At 45.2% G+C, this 20,706-nt stretch overlaps 1 pseudogene; it reads left to right on the top strand.

Moving 5' to 3' along the window:
* Window positions 1-3,130: 3,130 nt before the first annotated feature.
* On the top strand, window positions 3,131-7,392 carry LOC111951647 (sodium/calcium exchanger 1 pseudogene; annotated as a pseudogene).
* Window positions 7,393-20,706: the final 13,314 nt, after the last annotated feature.

Below are 20,706 nucleotides of genomic sequence, written 5' to 3'. Positions count from 1 at the left end.
TTGTCTGATTCTTTGTAATAACGGTATGGGAAAAATAATGAATTTTATTTTGTACAGTGGTTTCTTTCATCAAACAACACAACAACATTTTCAGTCACCTCTTTCTCTTTCTCATCGTCGGATGTGGCAAGGCTTGAAAACTATTATGGACTACAAAGGGAAACCCAGACGTGAGCTGCCCAGTGACGGGAGCCTACCAGACAAGCTAAATGCCTTTTATGCTCGCTTCGAGGCAAGCAACAMTGAAGCATGCACGAGAGCACCAGCTGTTCTTTATGACTGTGTGATAACGCTCTCGGGAGCCGATGTGAACAAAAACCTTTAAACAGGTCAACATTCACAAAGTCACTGGGCCAGACGAATTACCAGGACGTGTACTCAAAGCATGCACGGACCAACTGGCAAGTGTCTCCACTGACATTTTCAACCTCTCCCTAACCGAGTCTGTAATACCTACATGTTTCAAGCAGACCACCATAGTCCCTGTGCCCAAGGAAGCGAAGGTAACCTGCCTAAATGATTACCGCCCTGTGGCACTCACATCYGTAGCCATGAAGTGCTTTGAAAGGCTGGTCATGGCTCACAACAACAGCATCCTCCCGGACACCCTAGACCCACTCCAATTCGCATACCGCCCCAACAGATCCACAGATGACGCAATCTCAATCGCACACAACTGCTCTTTCTCACCTGGAAAAAAGGAACACCTATGTGAGAATGCTGTTCATTGACTACAGCTCAGCATTCAACACCATAGTACCCTCAAAGCTCATCACTAAGCTTAGGACTCTGAGACTAAAAACCTCCCTCTGCAACTGGATCCTGGACTTCCTGACGGGCCACACGTCTGCCACGCCAATCCTCAACACTGGGGCCCCTCAGGGGTGTGTACTTAGTCCCCTCCTGTATTCCCTGTTCACCCATGACTGCGTGGTCAAACACGACTCCAACACCATCATTAAGTTTGCTGACGACACAACAGTGGTAGGCCTGATTACCGACAACGATGAGACGGACTATAGGGAGGAGGTCAGAGACCTGGCAGTGTGGTGCCAGGAAAACAACCTCTCCCTCAATGTGAGCAAGACTAAGGAGCTGATTGTGGACTACAGGAAAAGGCGGGCCGAACAGGCCCCCATTAACATCAACAGGGCTGTAGTGGAGCGGGACGAGAGTTTCAAGTTCCTTGGTGTCCACATCACCAATGAACTATCATGGTCCAAACATACCAAGACAGTCGTGAAGAGGGCACGACAAAACCTTTTCCCCCTCAGGAGACTGAAAAGATTTGGCATGGGTCCCCAGATCCTCAAAAGGTTCTACAGTTGCACCATCGAGAGCATCCTGACCGGTTGCTTCACCGCCTGGTATGACAACTGCTCAGCATCTGACCGTAAGGCACTACAGAGGGTAGTGCGAACGGCCCAATACATCACTYGGGCCAAGCTTTCTGCCATCCAGGACCTATATAATAGGCAGTGTCAGAGGAAAGCCCATAAAATTGTCAGAGACTCCAGTCACCTAAGTTATAGACTGTTTTCTCTGCTACCGCACAACCGGTACCAGAAGCACCAAGTCTAGGACCAAAAGGCTCCTCAACAGCTTCTATCAGCTTTCTATAAGCCTCTACCAGCTTCTATAAGACTGCTGAACAATTCTTAACACGCCATCGATTTGACCCCCCCCCCCTTCTGTACACTCGCTGTTTGTTTGTTTACCTATGTATAGTCACTTCACCCCCACCTACATGTACAGATTACCTCAACTAGCCTGTACCCCCGCACACTGACTCGGTACCGGTGCCCCCTGTATATAGCCTCGTTATTGTTATTCTTATTGTGTTACTTTAATTAGTACTTTTTATTTTAGTCTACTTGGTAAACATTTTATTCTTCTTGAACTGCACTGTTGGTTAAGGGCTTGTAAGTAAGCATTTCACGATAAAGTACACTTGTTGTATTTGGTGCATGTGACAAATAAAATATGATCTGATTTGATTTGAAGGACATGTGGATAAACAGGTTGATGTCAAGCCATGCATGTTTTTTTTTCAAAAGTCTCATGGAATGTAGGCCTACCTTGAACACCACACATTGGCTGCTACTGTTGGCTGAATGTTAGAACAGCTATTTCTATGTTAAAATGTTATGGGATAAATTTTCTCCATTGTTTTTGATGATGGCTGTCATCTATCCCCCCTAAGGGCAAAACGTGTAGAATTGAAGGAAATGTATTAATTTTGAAGGAATTGAAGGAAATMAATTAATTTTCTTCTCCGCCGATGGCAAAATGTGTAGAATTGTAACTAGCTTACTTTAAAACAGCAACCTATTCTCTACACCCCATGGTAAAATGTGTAGAATTGCACTAAATTAACTCTAAAATGTAAAAATATCTCTGCTGTCAAGAGGGGGGTTAATAAAATGTTTTGCTTGCAATGTGGTGGGGGGATATATATGGGTATGCAGACCCCTGAGCAACTGCAGCCCCTCATGGTGAGTTCAGATGTTTTGTGACCCCCACCCTCATCAATGTTACCCACCCCGATCTACAGCTACTCCTTCAAATACCGGCGGTCTGACAGGTGATAATAGGCAGAAACAGAGAGCAGAGTTACAGTCTGGTCTCATAGACTAGAGACGCCAACATAGTAATTGTAAATCTGGGACATTCAAATTAGTATGATATGTTACGTTTGGTATGGTTACATAAGACAGAAGGTTACTTAAGGAAAAAACGAAATGACCATGACAAGACTGACCCCATCTCAAAGCAACCCTCATTATTCAAAAAATAAGGAAAATCATACGTAGCATGATGTAGTACATTGTACTGTAATTACCAAGTTTATTGAAATGTAGGCCTAATTACAATTTATACAACGTTACCCCAAGTATTTAAAGTGGAGCAATGGGAGGGTCTTGGTGTTGATAGGCGGGTTGGCAGCGGGCCGCATTTTTAGTGTCGTTTCCCTTTGCTCTTTCTGAAATCGATGTGGACAGAATAATGCCCGAGCGGTAGAGCTGTGGGAAAAAGTGTATTCCGGGAGTTTGTCCGCCTCCACAGAAGCAGCCCGCGTTCTTAACGCACTTTGGACTCGGTCTCTGTGCATGGAGCTCTGTGGCTGTCCACACATCGAATAGGATAGGAAAGAGGTTGAGTGAGAGAAGGCGAGTGAGAGCGAGAGAGAGAGAGGGGGGGGGAAATAATCAGGAAGAACTCTCAGCGCACCTTTTAGTTCTCCGATATGCAGATTTGCTGATAAAACATCAGTTATCTGTTCATCTCATACAGGTCGTGGAAAACTGCYAGTGCATGGGAATCTTTAACTCGTTTTTTCTTCACCGGGGTATCTCGCCTTGATTTCGTATAAAACCCAGCACGAATGTGAGCTGTAATACTAGGCTACTGACGGCTCTAGCGGCTCCTTATTGGCATTTTCACGTCTAGGCTACTACAACTACTATTGCTGACTTCTGCCTGTGGACCGTACTGTTATATATTGTGAAAGGTATGATTCTGCTTATATTGTTATCATTAACATATCAAAATTGTGTATTTTTGTGGCACAATCTAGTTACAGCAAGTTTAGTCCACTCGATAGAGCTGTGAGATACAGTGTGGCCGCATGTCTTGGCTATCCTAAATTCTGTATAGGTTATTATATGTTATACGGATCTACTGGGATTAGTCGACCATTCTGTCTGAGATTAAAATGGTAAAGCTTTGGAGATTTATATTGAGTCTATTTTAGCTTTTGAGAATACATCAATTTGTAGGAATTGGGTTTCATTKTTGCGCTTCCTTGCTTGCCTTCCTGCCACAGTAAAACCTGGTCGTTTGCCCATGTTTCCAAATATGCACTTGAAAGTTGTGTACAACGTGCCTAAACCCACATAAATTGATCCATTTCGGCAATAGCATGCCTACGCTATCCTACACGAGGTATATTTGTGCTACTCCGGAGTTATTCATTGCGCCAAATGCATTCACGTAGCCCAATGCGGGATATTAGTGCAGGTTGTGCCGTCGCATTGGATTTGTAATATGCGGATTCCAGATGGATTAGGGAATAGAGGTTTTCTATTGAATTTCTAATATGTAGATTCCAACTATGGATTAGGGAATTGGGGGTTTATATTGAATGAGCATGTTCTGTAAGCCTAGTAATTAATACATCAACTGATGATACCGTCGAAAACAATAGAAATCACACAACAGTCCATTTACAAGTAACCTTCCTATAGTAAATCTGGCAAGAATTGTATGCTTCCAAACTGGTAAGGATGCTCTAAAGGCGGCACCAAATTGTGTAGGCTACTGCCGTGACCATAACTCCATAATTTCTTTCTATAATTAGCATAGTTTACCAGACTGATATACCAGACCTAAATTATTAGTTATCATAAGTAGCCTACTATCTTATTGATTTCTTATTCCAGTTCATTTTTATTATAAGCTGATATTAAACAATAATTAATCACTATAATTCCACTATAATTCACTATAATTTTCCTAGGGAAAATATGGTATACATTTAAGTGCTATGGTCAATTAGTCCATTATAATCTTTCCTAGATGTTTGGCGTCTGCTTCCTTTCTGACTACATTGAAGGTGAGCTGTCCAGCACCGTTAGTGTCGCTTCCCTCCCGCTTCACTGGATGCTCCCTGTACCCGCGGTATCTCGGCGCATAGCATGCTATACACGCTCAAGGTCTCCTCTCTTCCCTCTTATTTCAAAGGTCGGGGAACCGTCCCTACTCTTTACTAGTCTAAAACGTATACATGTTTTATCTCCTGCTCTAAGGAGAATGAATAACCTGATATTGTCACCTATTGCTGGTGATTATAGAGCCTTGTAAATGGATGCTAATTGTTCATAAAATGCTATGCACGTGACATATCTGCATAATGTTCACCACAGTAGCAACTACCAAGCATATGAAATATGTGAAAAGTTATTATCCCTGCAGACAATCAGTTAAAATMTATCTTCTGCTTCCTCCTTTCCATCCAATCAAGTGCCAACCCCTATGGTTCTATTATAGGCATTGCAGCCACTTACCAGGGGAATCATTTATATGAAATGTTTGTTTCATTAAAACTATTTATTGAAGCTTTTTTTTAACTAGGTAAGTCAGTTTAAGAACAAATTCTTATTTACAATGACGGCCTACCCCGGCCAAACCCAGACAACGCTGGGCCAATTGTGCGCCACCCTATTGGACTTCCAATCACAGCCGGTTGTGATACTGCCTGGATTCAAACCAGGGTGTCTGTGGTGACACCTCTAGCACTGAGATGCAGTGCCTTAGACCGCTGCGCCACTCGGGAGACCCATGGTCAAATTATATTATAGTCAACGTGAATTCATACATATTGTTATTACGCTATTATTACAGTGAGAGCAAGTTGTGTTACATTTCCAGTAATTCCAACCCTGTAATCACCCCCCCCCCCCCCTGCAGGTTTCGGAAGCAGAGGAAGCTCACCACTCCAGAATCATGGGACACTTTCAGCTCTCCCCCCTGCTCTCCCTTGGCCTTCGGCTTGTGGTTGTCTTAGCAATCATGTTTCTCAAATTCCAACATGTGACGGCTATGTCCTCGGACGTGGACCTGGATCAGTTTGTGTCTCCAACTGCCAGCGGCAATGTTACTGTGTGCACCACAGCAGGCACAGCATGCGAAAAAGGGGTGATTCTGCCTATCTGGGAACCTCAGAATCCCTCGTTTGGGGACAAAGTGGCACGAGCGACAGTCTATTTCGTGGCCCTGGTGTACATGTTCCTGGGAGTGTCCATCATCGCTGACCGTTTCATGGCGTCCATCGAGGTCATCACCTCTCAGGAGAAAGAGATCACCATCAAGAGACCCAACGGAGAGACCACCACCACCACCGTGCGGATCTGGAACGAGACAGTGTCCAATCTCACGCTCATGGCCCTGGGTTCAAGTGCCCCTGAGATCCTACTGTCCGTCATTGAGGTTTGCGGCCACGGTTTTGATGCAGGAGCCTTGGGTCCTAGCACCATCGTGGGCAGCGCCGCCTTCAACATGTTTGTCATCATTGGCATCTGTGTGTACGTGGTGCCCGACGGGGAGGTCCGTAAGGTCAAGCACCTGCGCGTCTTCTTCGTCACAGCCACCTGGAGCATCTTCGCCTACATCTGGCTCTACCTGATCCTGGCTGTCATCTCCCCTGGCATAGTGCAGGTGTGGGAGGGCCTGCTCACCCTCTTCTTCTTCCCCATCTGCGTGTTGTTCGCCTGGGTCGCTGACCGACGCCTGCTCTTCTACAAGTACGTCTACAAGCGCTACCGTACCGGCAAGCAGCGGGGCATGATCATTGAGACCGAGGGRGACCGCCCGCTCCCGTCCAAAGTRGACATRGAGATGGARGGYAAGATGCTCAACTCTCACGCGGRGGACTTCCTYGACGGGCCTCTGGGGCTGGASCTYAACGTGAAGGACCTGGATGAAGAGGAGACCCGGCGCGACATGGCCAAGATCCTCAAGGAGCTGAAGCAGAAGCACCCAGARAAGGAGYTGGAGCAGCTGATTGAACTGGCCAACTACCAGGTYTTGAGTTCGCAGCAGAAGAGCAGGGCCTTCTACCGCTGCCAGGCCACCAGYCTCATGACCGGCGCTGGGAACATCCTGAAGAAGCATGCGGCTGACCAGGCCCGCAAGGCCGTCAGCTTGCACGAGGTTCGCTCTGATATGGCCGATAACGACCCCATTTCCAAGATCTACTTTGACCCCGGCTCCTACCAGTGCCTGGAGAACTGTGGCACAGTGGCAGTTAACGTGCTACGGCGAGGCGGTGACCTGACCAAGACAGTGTCGGTGGAGTTCCGTACAGAGGATGGATCAGCCAACGCGGGCTCGGACTACGAGTTCACCGAGGGGGTGGTGGTGTTCAAGCCCGGCGAGACCCAGAAGGAGATCCGTGTGGGCATCATTGATGATGACATCTTTGAGGAGGATGAGAACTTCCTGATCCACCTGAGCAACGTCAAAGTGCTGCTGGCAGAGGGAGAGGAGGTAGAGAACCCAGAGACCAATCACGTGGAGGCGGTGGCCTGTCTCGGCCTGCCTGCCACGGCAACCGTGACCATCTTTGACGACGACCACGCCGGCATCTTCACGTTCGAGGAGCCGGTGGCACACGTGAGTGAGAGTGTGGGCACCATGGAGGTGAAGGTGCTGCGTACGTCAGGGGCACGTGGGGTCGTCATGGTGCCCTACAAGACTGTGGAGGGCACGGCACACGGAGGAGGAGAGGATTTCGAAGATACACACGGGGTCCTGGAGTTTCAGAACGATGAAATCTTGTAAGTTCTTAAGTTATTTTACAATATTTATTAATTTGATATGTGGGGGCTGACATTACACTGCTTATTAGTGTCCTATTATGCTTTTTTGGCCATGAACATTTTACATTTGAATGAATACTTTCAGACAAATTTCTCAAAAAGTAAGTAYGCTATTGAAATATGTTGTATAATGTATGAATCTGAAGCCACCAATGCAGTTTATTGTCAGTCTCTCTAGTTATGCATGTGTAGTCTATGCTGATGCTGGGTTTTGTTTGTCTGTGAATGCATGTGTTGATGATGATGAGGATGGATGCTGAGTGTGTTTGTGTCATGTCGTGGTCGTGGTGCAGCGGACTGCTTGTGTGCCATGAGGAGACGTCATCAACTCCTTTTTGTTTCCGCTCTCCTCTCTGCTTCTTCTTTCATTCATTCATTCCTTTATTCATTCACTCATTTACTTAWTGATTTATTTATCGAATGTGTGATTTCTGCTGAGTTCTCAGCATCTGTGTTTCAATCGCTCTCAGGTTTATCCATGTTGGATTGCTCCTCATTAATTTCAGGGCCATGACCAGCCTGAACTCTAGAAGCTTTGACCATTGTTGATGTATCTTGAATTAATTTCTGTTGTTATTTTGTTTCTGTATTGCCACTAATGTGGTTTCTGTACTGCATCTCAGATAACTGTATGGATTGGATCTGGCATGTCTTACAGATATGCCACTACAGGTATACTGTATCTCATTTAATATTAGCGAGGGTTAGTTGAAATGTCAGAGACTTGGCATTCAGGGTTGAATGATCAGGTTAGGCTCTATGCCTGTATTCACACTMCTGAAAAGAGTGTCTCATATATTTTAAGGTTTGGGCTAGTTAATTCCTTTATAAAAGGACAAGAGCAGCTTGTCTCTGACTCTCTATTCCCCTCTCTCTCTCCCTCTCTCCCCATACTCACCCTCTTTGACATGCAGGGGACGAGTGAGACAGATGAGTGAACAGGGCTTGTTTCTAAACAGATTCAAAGCAGACGTTTAGGTTCAACTTTCTGYGGCCCATTGCACAGTTTCCATAGCGTAGCTCACACGGCGCTGCTAAGTGGATTTTAAGAACACTTGTCTAAATGAAATGATGGAGCGTCAGAGGTAAGGTATTCTACAGTACAGGAACCAGTAGKGTACAGTCTAGACCAGCAGCAGCTCTGGGAGGAATAAACTGTAGAACATCCGTTTTTATTTTCCTGACATTTTGGAATGGAATGCTGTTAGCTGACTGCTCGCAATTGTGTAATTGGYTTTTAATATGGCAATATGATATCACATAGTTTGTTTCATTTCCACAAAAATTATACCAGTATCTACATTTTAACTTTTTARTCAATATCTTGCCACAGTATATTTCAGGGTTTGAATTTTATTCTAGCGATGTTTGGAGCAAAGGCTCCAAAGTGGGCAAGGCTCTGAGGGGACAAGAGTCCGTATCACAGTTTCATCTTCAGAAGATAAGAAAGCTAAACCTCCTACCAGAGAACTGGAAACACGTGTTAAACACCTCCCAACAAGCCCTTGAACACATCCAGAAAGGGGAGAGGACACTTTAACTGTAGAAAAATGAATTAGGATGCAGATGATCTGAAGTGAAGCGCCCATGGGCTGSGGGCCCGTGGACTGAGGGCTGGGGGCCCGGTGGCTGCCTCTTCTCTAACTCAGCTGCAAGCTCCCTCCACCCTTTGTGTTGCAGTCAAACCATTAGAGGAGAAGTTTCAGCTCTCTCCTCTTTCACTTGGGCTTCCCATCAGAAAGCGAAGCGTAATTTGTCTCCAGAATTGGATATGAGGGCCTGAGTAGACTGCTTGAATAGATGGGTTGGTGGAGCACTGGCTGTGATTGCAGTTTGTTTGACCAGAGGATAGATTGGGTAAATGACTGGAGAGTGGCAGGTTGGGCAAATGACTGGTGAGTGGCAGGTTGGGTAAATGACTGGAGAGTGGCAGGTTGGGCAAATGACTGGAGAGTGGCAGGTTGGGTAAATGACTGGAGAGTGGCAGGTGGAGTAAATGACTGAGAGGTATTACATGTGGCACAAGGTAGGTAAATAAACTGGTGAGTGGCAGGTTGGGTAAATGACTGGAGAGTGGCAGGTTGGGTAAATGACTGGAGAGTGGCAGGTTGGGTAAATGACTGGGAGAGTGGCAGGTTGGGTAAATGAACTGGAGAAGTGGCAGGTAATGGGTAAAATGATCTGAGAGTGGCAGGTTGGGTAAAATGAGACTGGAGAGTGGCAGTTTGGGTAAATGACTGGAGAGTGGCAGGTTGGGTAAATGACTGGAGAGTGGCAGTTGAGGGAGAGAGGAGCGAAGGTATTGGGTAAATGACTGGAGAGTGGCAGGTTGGGGTAGAATGACTGTGAGTGTCAGGTTGGGTAAATGACTGGAGAGTGGCAGGTTGGCAAATGACTGGTGAGTGGGCAGGTTGGGTAAATGAAAATGGAGAGAATGGGCAGGTGGGTAAATGACTGGAGCGTGGAGTTGGGTAAATGACTGGAGAGTGGCAGGTTGGGTAAATGACTGGGAGAGTGGCAGGTTGGGAAAATACTGGAGAGATGGCAGGTTGGGTAAATGACTGGAGAGTGGCAGGTTGGGCAAATGACTGGGAGTGGCAGGTTGGGTAAAGTGGACTGGGGTAGGTGGCAGGTTGGGTAATGACTGGAGAGTGGCAGGTTGGGTAAATGACTGGTGAGTGGCAGTTGGTAAATGACTGGTGAGATGCAGGTTGAGGGGCAAATGACTGGAGAGGTGGCAGGTTGGGTAAATTACTGGTGAGTGGCAGGTTGGGCAAATGACTGGTGAGTGGCAGGTTGGGGCAAATGACTGGTGAGTGGCAGGTTGGGTAAATGACTGGTGAGTGGCAGTGGGTAAATGACTGGAGAGTGGCAGTTGGGTAAATGACTGGTGAGTGCCAGGTTGGGTAAATGACTGGTGAGTGGCAGGTTGGGCATGACTGGAGAGTGGCAGATGACTGGTGAGTGGCAGGTTGGCAATGACTGGTGAGTGTCAGGTTGGGCAAATGACTGGAGAGTGGCAGATGGCTGGTGAGTGGCAGGTTGGGCAAATGACTGGTGAGTGTCAGGTTGGGCAAAATGACTGGAGAGTGGCAGATGACTGGTGAGTGGCAGGTTGGGTAAATGACTGGTGAGTGGCAGGTTGGGTAAATGACTGGGTGGCAGGTGGGTAAATGACTGGTGAGTGGCAGGTTGGGTAAATGACTGGTGAGTGCAGGTTGGGCAAATGACTGGAGAGTGGCAGGTGGGTAAATGATGTGAGTGGCAGGTTGGCAAATGACTGGTGAGTGGCAGGTTGGGCAAATGACTGGTGAGTGGCAGTTTGGGTAAATGACTGGTGAGTGGCAGGTTGGGTAAATGACTGGAGAGTGGCAGGTTGGGTAAATGACTGGTGAGTGGCCAGGTTGGGTAAATGACTGGTGAGTGGCAGGTTGGGCAAATGACTGGAGAGTGGCAGATGACTGGTGAGTGGCAGGTTGGGCAAATGACTGGTGAAGTGTCAGGTTGGGGCAAATGACGGAGAGTGGCAGATGACTGGTGAGTGGCAGGTTGGGCAAATGACTGGTGAGTGTCAGGTTGGGCAAATGACGGAGAGTGGCAGATGACTGGTGAGTGGCAGGTTGGGCAAATGACTGGTGAGTGTCAGGTTGGGTAATGACTGGAGAGTGTCAGGTTGGGCAAATGACTGGTGAGTGTCAGGTTGGGTAAATGACTGGAGAGTGTCAGGTTGCAAATACTGGTGAGTGGCAGGTTGGGCAAAATGACTGGTGAGTGTCAGGTTGGGTAAATGAGCTGGTGGAGTGTCAGGTTGGGGGAAATGACTGTGAGTGGCAGGTTGGGCAAATGACCTGGTGAGTGGCAGGTTTGGGTAAAAATGACACTGGTGAGTGTCAGGTTGGGTAAATGACTGGAGAGTGTCAGGTTGGGCAAATGACTGGAGAGTGGTTCAGGTTGGCAATGACTGGTGAGTGGCAGGTTGGGCAAATGACCTGAGAGTCAGAGTGGGTCCAGTTGGCTATGCTGTGAGTGGCAGGTTTGAGTAAATGACTGGAGAGTGTCAGTGGCCATTATGACTGAGAGTGGTCAGTTGGGCAAATGACTGAAGTGGCAGTTGGGTGAAATGAACTGGTGAGTGCAGGTTGGTAAATGACCTGGGTGAGTGGGCAGGTTGTGGCAAATGACTGGAGAGTGCAAGGTTGGGCTCAAACGACTGGAGAGTGGCAGGTTGGGCAGATGACTGGTGAGTGGCAGTTTGGGCATATGAACTGGAGAGTGCAGGTTGGGTAATGACTGGTAGAGTGGCAGGTTGGGCAAATGACTGGAGAGTGCAGGTTGGGCAATGACTGGAGAGTGGCAGGTTGGGCAAATGACTGGAGAGTGGCAGGTTGGGTAAATGACTGGTGAGAGCAGTTGGAAATGACTGGTGAGTGGCAGGTTGGGTAAATGAATGGAGAGTGCAGGTTGGGTAAATGACTGGAGAGTGGCAGGTTGGGCAAATGACTGGAGAGTGGCAGAATGACTGGAGAGAGGCAGAGTTGGGTAGATGACTGTATGAGTGGCAGGTTGGGTAAATTGACTGGAGAGTGGCAGGCTGGGTATAATGACATGGAGAGTGGCAGGTTGGGCAAAAATGAACATGAGGAGTAGTCAGGATTGGGTAAATGACTGGAGAGTGGCAGTTGGGTAAATGACTGGAGAGTGTCAAGGTTGGGTAAATGAACTGGAGAGCTGGCAGATGTGGGTAAATGACTGGAGAGCTGATCAGCGTATTGGGACAAATGACTGGTGAGTGTCAGGTTGGGTAAAATGACTGGGTGAGTGTCAGGTTGGGTAAATGACTGAAGAGTGTCCAGGTTGGGCAGATATGGTGAGTGGCAGGTTGGGCAAAATGACTGGTGAGTGTCAAGGTTGGGTAAATGACTGGTGAGTGTCAGGTTGGGTAAATGACTGAGAGTGTCAGGTTGGGCAAATGACTGGTGAGTGTCAGGTTGGGTAAATGACTGGTGAGTGTGTCAGTTGGGTAAATGACTGGTGAGTGGCAGGTTGGGCAAATGACTGGTGAGTGTCAGTTTGGGCAAATGACTGGAGAGTGTCAGGTTGGGTAAATGACTGAGAGTGGCAGGTTGGGCCCCAAATGACTGGAGAGTGTCAGGTTGGGTAAATGACTGGAGAGTGGCAGGTTGGGCAAATGACTGGTGAGTGGCAGGTTGGGTAAATGAACTGGTGAGTGAGCAGCTGTTGGGTAAACTGACTGGTGATGGGAAGTTGGGCAAATGACTGGTGAGTGGCAGGTTGGGTAAATGACTGGAGAGTGTCAGGTTGGGCAAATGACTGGAGATGGCAGGTTGGTCAAATGACTGAGAGTGGCAGGTTGGGTAATGACTGGTGAGTGGCAGGTTGGGCATATGACTGGAGAGTGCATGGTGCAGGTAAATGACTGGAGAAGTGGAGCTGGGAATGACTGTGTAGAGTGGCTGGTTGGGCAAATGACTGGAGTGGCAGGTTGGTAAAATGACCTGGTGAGTGGCAAGGTTGGGCAAATTACTGAAGAGAGTTACGTGAGAGTGGCAGGTTGGCGTAATGACTGGAGAGTGGCAGATGACAGGTTGATGGCAAGGTGGCAAATGACTGGAGAGTGGCAGGTTGGGATAAATGACTGGTGAGTGGCAGGTTGGGCATAATGACTGGAGAGTGGCAGGTTGGGTAAATGAACTGGAGAAGTGGCAGGGTTGAGAGCAAAATGACTGGAGAGTGGAAGGATTGTGGGCACATGACTGGAGAGTGGTCAAGATTGAGGTAAGACTGACTGGAATGAGTCGGCAGACAGGATTGGGGACAAAGGTCTACTGAGGAGAGTGGGCAGGTTGGGTAAATGACTGGAGAGTGGCAGGTTGGGGTCAAGAATGGTCGTTGTGATATTGACATGGTTAGGTGGAGCAGGGATGTGGCACAGATAGAGATGTTGGGACAGATGGCAAGTGCTTGACAAAATGTACGTGAGGATGGTGTAGAGGGACATGATATTCGAGATGATGTGAGTCAGATTGGCAAAATGATGGACAGGACAGACTAGGGAAAGAGTGACGTCTTAAATGCATTAACGTCATATCTTGATGTAGGCTAACAGATACCTGAGGTTAACATTCACTCTGAAACCTCGCCCGGAAAATTAAAAGACAATTCACTTATACGAGTAGTGAGTTAGCCAAAACTTACACAAAACTGCCAATACAAACCAAAGCTCTTAACTTCCTTCATTTTCCTTATCACTTAATCCTTCTATTCTTACAAATATTTAACAGACATTCTTAACCGCCCCCTAATAAGGTGTTACTGTTACTCAAAACAAACACCATGATTCCTCCAGTGTGGAGCTCCACTTACATCCATCCACCCCTCCAGTCCACAGCCCAGAAACACTACCACCACATAAAGAGCCAGGCCTCTGAGGTTGCGCTAACAGGAGTGATAGAGATCCTTATTAACAGAGATATTTCAGTTAGCGCAAACTGCCGTACCCTCACACACCGTGCCGTTCCACTCTTCCCTCCATCTCCTCTGCGAGTGCTGTCATGTCAGAGGCGCCGTCCCCTAAAGTTTAGATTTAGTCAGTAATGAGGCTTTTGTGTGGTTTTTCGGTCCGTGCCGCAGCCTCTCCTCTCCCCTCTGACAGCCTGTTGTATGGGAAACAGATTCAGTTAATTACCATGGCTAATCAACAAAGAGAGCCATTTGGGAGATTTTCTGTCTGTCTGTTTTAAGGGTTATGCCGGTGGCAGTGGTGACACCAGTCACCAGTGCTGTTCTGTGGTTGGGTTCACAGATGGCATGGCCAGTATGGGTCCATTAGATTGATGATTTTATTGGATTACTCTAAGAGAACTAAATCCTCAATCCTCTTATAACTGAAAGGTGTGACTGTGTGTGGATGATACAAGAGAACTTGATCTTGGATCTGTGTGTGTGTGTGTGTGTGTGTGTGTGTGTGTGTGTGTTGTGTGTGTGTGTGTTGTGTGGTGTGTGTGTGTGTGTGTGTGTGTGTGTGTGTGTGTGTGTGTGTGTGGTGCGTGCGTGCGTGCGTGCGTGCGTGCGTGCGCTGCTGCGTGCGTGCGTGCGTGCGTGCGTGCGTGCGGCGTGCGTGCGTGCGTGCGTGCGTGCATGCGACGTGTTTAATTATACTTGTAATAGTAAACAAACAACAATTTGACCTACTGGGACATTTTGTTGGTCCCCACAAGGTCAAATACTATTTTAGGGGGCTTAGGGTTAAGGTAGAATTAGGTTTAGGGTTAGTTTTAGGTTTAGGGTTAGCAGCTAGGGTTAGGTTTAGGTTAAGGTTTCGGGTTAAGTTAAGGTGTATGTGGTTTGGTTTAAGGTTAGGTTAGGGAAAATAGTGGATTTTGTTATGGAATGGATTGGATGTGTGATGATGGTAGTTAGTAAGGTAGTATGATCGAAGTGTGGTGGGGGGGGGGGGTGTGTGTGTGTGTGTGTGAGTAAATAATACAATTAAAGTATGTGTTATGAATCTTTTCTGGCTTTCTGTGTGTTCAAATCCTGTGTACATTATACCTCTAATTGCGTACATTATACCTCTAGTTGTGTACATTATACCCTAGTTGTGTACATTATTCCTCTAGTTTGTTGTAACATTATTCTCTAGTTGTGTACATTATATCCTCTAGTTTGTGTACATTATACCTCTATTGTGTACATTACTCCTCTAGTTGTGTACATTCTACCTCTATTGTGTAGCATTATCTCTAGTTTGTGTACATTGTACCTCTAGTTGTGTACATTATAGCCTCTAATTGTGTACATTGTTACCTCTATATTGTGTACATATACGCTCTAATTGTGTACATTATACCTCTAATTGTACTTTTACCTCTAATTGTCATTGTACGTTATGTGTACAATTGTACCTCTAACTGTGTACATTAATATCACAGCCCTCTAATTGTGTACATTGTACCTCTAATTGTGTACATTTTACCTCTAATTGTGTACATTTTACCTCTAATTGTGTACATTATACCTCTAGTTTCAGGAGTGTGATTGTACAGTATGTGTGTATTCATGGGACTGACGTCATGGCTTTGTGGTCACCCTGGACTGTTTACATGCAACATTGCTGCTGTCACCCTGCTATATGTTTTATTTTATTAAGGTCCACATTAGCCAACGGCCACGACGACAGCTAGTCTTAKTGGGGTCCGACACGTAACGAAAAATACATGACAAAATACTTTACAATTTTATGAATCRAAAGAGGCGTTGTGCGGTGAGGTGTTGCTTTATCTGTTTTTTGAAACCAGGTTTGCTGTTCACTTGCGCTAAATAATATGGAAGGGAGTTCCATGCACTCATGACTTGTTCTGGACCTGGGGACTGTGAAAAGACCCCTGGTGGCATGCCTGATGGGATAAGTGTGTGTGTCAGTGCTGTGTGGAAGTTGACTATGCAAACAATTAGGAATTTCCAACACATTCATCTTTCTTATAAAAAACAAGAAGTGATGCAGTCAGTCTCTCCTCAACTCTTAGCCAAGAGAGATTGGTATGCATAGTATTAATATTAGCCCTCTGATTACAGTGAAGAGCAAAACTGATTAGAATGTAGWGCAAAACGTGCCGCTCTGTTCTGGGCCAGCTCCAGCTTAACTAGGTCTTTGCAGCACTGGACCATATGACTGGACAATAATCAAGATAAGATAAAACTAGAGCCTACAGGACTTGCTTTGTGGAATGTGACCTCAGACCTCTCCCCATCTTTAAAACCATTGAATCTATATGTTTTGACCAGGACAGTTTACAATCTAAGGTAACATCAAGTKATTTAGTCTCCTCTACTTGTTCAACAGCCACACCATTCATTACCAAACTTTCTCCACCATGTTTCCTTCCATACTGAGTGAACTTGGAGGACAGAGATGTTGTTTTTTGCTTTGTCATTWTGTCCTGTTTTTTTGGTGGTGCAGTGAGGCAGCACAGCCAGGTCAGTGGAAGAGAGAAGATGAAGAGGGTCAGTCGTTTGACAGTGAGAGAGAGAGAGAACGTGGAGAAGGAGGAGAAATGAGATAGATAGACAGAATCTGAGAAAAAGGGAGAGGGGGAGATAGAGGGGAGATAGACAGACATAGAGAGAGACAGATAAAGGGGAGATAGACAGAGACATAGAGAGAGAGACAGATAAAAGTAGAATAGACAGAAACAGGAATAGAGAGAGACAGATAAAGGGGAGATAGACAGACATAGAGAAGAGACAGATAAAGGGAGATAGACAGACATAGAGAAATACAGATAAAGGGAGAATAGACAGACATAGAGAGAGACAGATAAGATATAGATAGACAGAGACATAGAGAAGAGACAGATAAAGGAGATAGACAGACATAGAGAGAGACAGATAAAGTTATAGATAGACAGAGACATAGAAAGAGACAGATAAAGTATAGATAGAACAGAGACATAGAGAGTGACAGATAAAGGGGAGATAGACAGAGACATAGAGAAAGACAGATAAAGATAGATAGACAGAGACATAGAGAGTGGCAGATAAAGGGGAGATAGGCAGAGACATAGAGAGAGACAGATAAAGGGAGATAGAGGGGAGATAGACAGAGACATAGAGAGAGACAGATAAAGATAGATAGACAGAAGACATAGAGAGAACAGATAAAGGGGAGATAGACAGACATAGAGAGAGACAGATAAAGTGGAGAGTAGACAGAGACACAGAGAGAGACAGATAAGGGGAATAGACAGAGACATAGAGAGAGGACAGATAAAGGGGAGATAGACAGACATAGAGAGAGACAGATAACGTATAGATAGACAGAGACATAGACAGAGACAGATAAAGTATAGATAGACAGAGACATAGACATAAACATATAAAGTATAGATAGACAGAGACATAGACAAGACAGATAAAGTATAGATAGACAGAGACATAGAGAGAGACAGATAATATAGATAGACAGAGACATAGGAGAGACAGATAAAGGGGAGATAGACAGACAAGAAGGACAAATAAAGGGGAGATAGACAGACATAGAGAGGACAGATAAAGTATAGATAGACAGAGACATAGAGAGAGACAGATAAAGAATAGATAGCAGAGACAATAGAGAGAGACAGATAAAGGAGATAGACGACACTAGAGAGAGACAGATAAAGTATAGATAGACAGAGACATAGAAGAGACAGATAAAGGAGAGATAGACGAGACATAGAGAGAGACAGATAAAGGGAGATAGACAGAGACATAGAGAGAGACAGATAAAGTATAGATAGACAACATAGGAAAGACAGAGAAAGGAGAGATAGACAGAGAATATAGAGAGACAGATAAAGTATAGATAGACAGAGACATAGAGAGAGACAGATAAAGGGAGATAGACAGAGACATAGACGAGAGACAGATAAAGTATAGATAGACAGAGACAAAGAGAGACAGCATAAACGGGAGATAGACAGACATAGAGAGAGACAGATAAAGGGAGATAGACAGAGACATAGACAGAGACAGATAAAGTATAGATAGACAGAGACATAGAGAAGAGACAGATAAAGGGGAGATAGACAGAGCATAGAGAAAGACAGATAAAGGGGAGATAGACAGAGCATAGAGAAAGACAGATAAAGGGAGATAGACAGAGACATAGAGAGAGATAGATAAAGTATAGATAGACAGAGACATAGAGAGTGACAGATAAAGGGAGATAGACAGAGACATAAGAAGAGAGACAGATAAAGGGAGATAGACAGCGACATAGAGAGAGACCCACTAATTATCAAAATCCAGAAAAGAGCCGTTAAATTCTACAACCACCTAAAGAACGATTCCCAAACCTTCCATAACAAAGCAGATCACCTACAGAGAGATGAACTGGAGAAGAGCCCCTAAGCAAGCTGGTCCTGGGGCTCTGTTCACAACACACCCCACAGAGCCCCGGACAACAGCACAATTAGACCCAACCAAATCATGAGAAAACAAAAAGATAATTACTTGACACATTGGAAAGAATTAACAAACACAAACAGAGCAAACTAGAATGCTATTTGGCCTAAACAGAGATACACAGTGGCAGAATACCTGACCACTGTGACTGACCCAAACTTAAGGAAAGCTTTGACTATGTACAGACTCAGTGAGCATAGCCTTGCTATTGAGAAAGGCTGCCGTAGGCAGACATGGCTCTCAAGAGAAGACAGCTATGTGCTCACTGCCCACAAAATGAGGTGGAAACTGAGCTGCACATCCTAACCTCCTGCCCAATGTATGACCATATTAGAGACACATATTTCCCTCAGATCACACAGATCCACAAAGAATTCGAAAACAAATCCAATTTTGATAAACCCCATATCTACTGGCTGAAATTCCACAGTGTGCCACACAAGCAGCAAGATTTGTGACCTGTTGCCAAAGAAAGGGCAACCAGTGAAGAACAAACACCATTGTAAATACAACCCATATTTATTGTTATTTATTTTAACTTGTGTGCTTAACCATTTATACATTGCTACAAACACTGTATATATATAATATGACATTGTAATGTCTTTATTGCTTTGAAACTTCTGTATGTGTAATGTTTACTGTTAATTTTTATTGTTTATTTCACTTTTGTAATTATCTACCTCACTTGCTTTGGCAATGTTAACACATGTTTCCCATGCCAATAAAGCCCCTTGAATTGAATTGAATTGAATTGAGAGACAGATAAAGGGGAGATAGAGGGGAGATAGACAGAGACATAGAGAGAGACAGATAAAGTATAGATAGACAGAGACATAAGAGAGACAGATAAAGTATAGATAGACAGAGACATAGAGAGTGACAGATAAAGGGGAGATAGACAGAGACATAGAGAGAAACAGATAAAGGGGATATAGACAGAGACACAGAGAGAGACAGATAAAGGGGGATAGACAGAGACACAGAGAGAGACAGATACAGGGGAGATAGACAGACAGAGAGAGACAGATAAAGGGGAGATAGACAGAACACAGAGAGACAGATAAAGGGGAGATAGACAGAGACATAGAGAAAGACAGATAAAGGGGAGATAGACAGATCACGGGAGATAGACAGACATAGAGAGAGACAGATAAAGAGGGAGATAGACAGAGACACAGAGGGAAACAGATAAAGGGGAGATAGACAGAGACATAGAGAGAGACAGATACAGGGGAGATAGACAGACAATAGAGAAACAGATAAAGGGGAGATAGACAGAGACACAGAGAGAGACAGATAAAGGGAGATAGACAGAGACATAGAGAAAGACAGATAAAGGGGAGATAACAGATAAAGGGGAGATAAACAGACATAGAGAGAGACAGATAAAGGGAGATAGACAGAGACATAGAGAGAGACAGATAAAGGGGAGATAGACAGACATAGAGAGAGACAGATAAAGTATAGATAGACAGAGACATAGAGAGAGACAGATAAAGTATAGATAGACAGAGACATAGAGAGAGACAGATAAAGGGAGATAGACAGACATAGAGAAGACAGATAAAGGGGAGATAGACAGACATAGAGAGAGACAGATAAAGTATAGATAGACAAGACATAAGAGAGACAGATAAAGTATAGATAGACAGAGACATAGAGAGAGACAGATAAAGGGGAGATAGACAGACATAGAGAGAGACAGATAAAGTATAGATAGACAGAGACATAGAGAGAGACAGATAAAGGGGAGATAGACAGACATAGAGAGAGACAGATAAAGGGAAGATAGACGAGACATAGAGAGAACAGATAAAGAGAGTGAACGAGAAAAAGACTGAGTTAGTAAGTAGACTAGAGACTGAAAGCTGAAACAAAGCAGTTGGCATGGATATCAGCAGGTCTTTGTAGAGGATTAGTGGCTTTACAAAGTGCTGTTTGGGTATTTTCACTGACCTGCCAGTGGACAGATTAGAATAACTTGGAGTCTTCTGAGACCTGCTGCACCTTTTCCACTGCTCCCATCTTAGACTGCTGACACAGCACAGTCACAGCTACTCTAATGACATGGTTGATGCAATGGCCACACACACGCACACGCTGCACACACACACAGCCAGGCATACAAATATCCTCTATCTCTTTTGCATTTCTTTCTTCTTTCTCTCTCTTCTCTCTCTCTCTCTTCTCTCTCTCTCTCTCTTCTCTTCTCTCTTCTCTCTCTCTCTCTCTCTCTCTCTCTCTCTCTCAATTCAATTCAATTCAAGGGGCTTTATTGGCATGGGAAACATGTGTTAACATGCCAAAAGCAAGTGAGTAGATAATATACAAAAGTGAAATAAACAATAAAAATGAACAG

This window comes from Salvelinus sp. IW2-2015, linkage group LG25 (genome assembly GCF_002910315.2).
Source record: "Salvelinus sp. IW2-2015 linkage group LG25, ASM291031v2, whole genome shotgun sequence".
Classification (NCBI taxonomy): domain Eukaryota; kingdom Metazoa; phylum Chordata; class Actinopteri; order Salmoniformes; family Salmonidae; genus Salvelinus; species Salvelinus sp. IW2-2015.
Note: the sequence above shows the minus strand (reverse complement) of the source record. Positions and strands in the feature narration are given on the sequence as shown.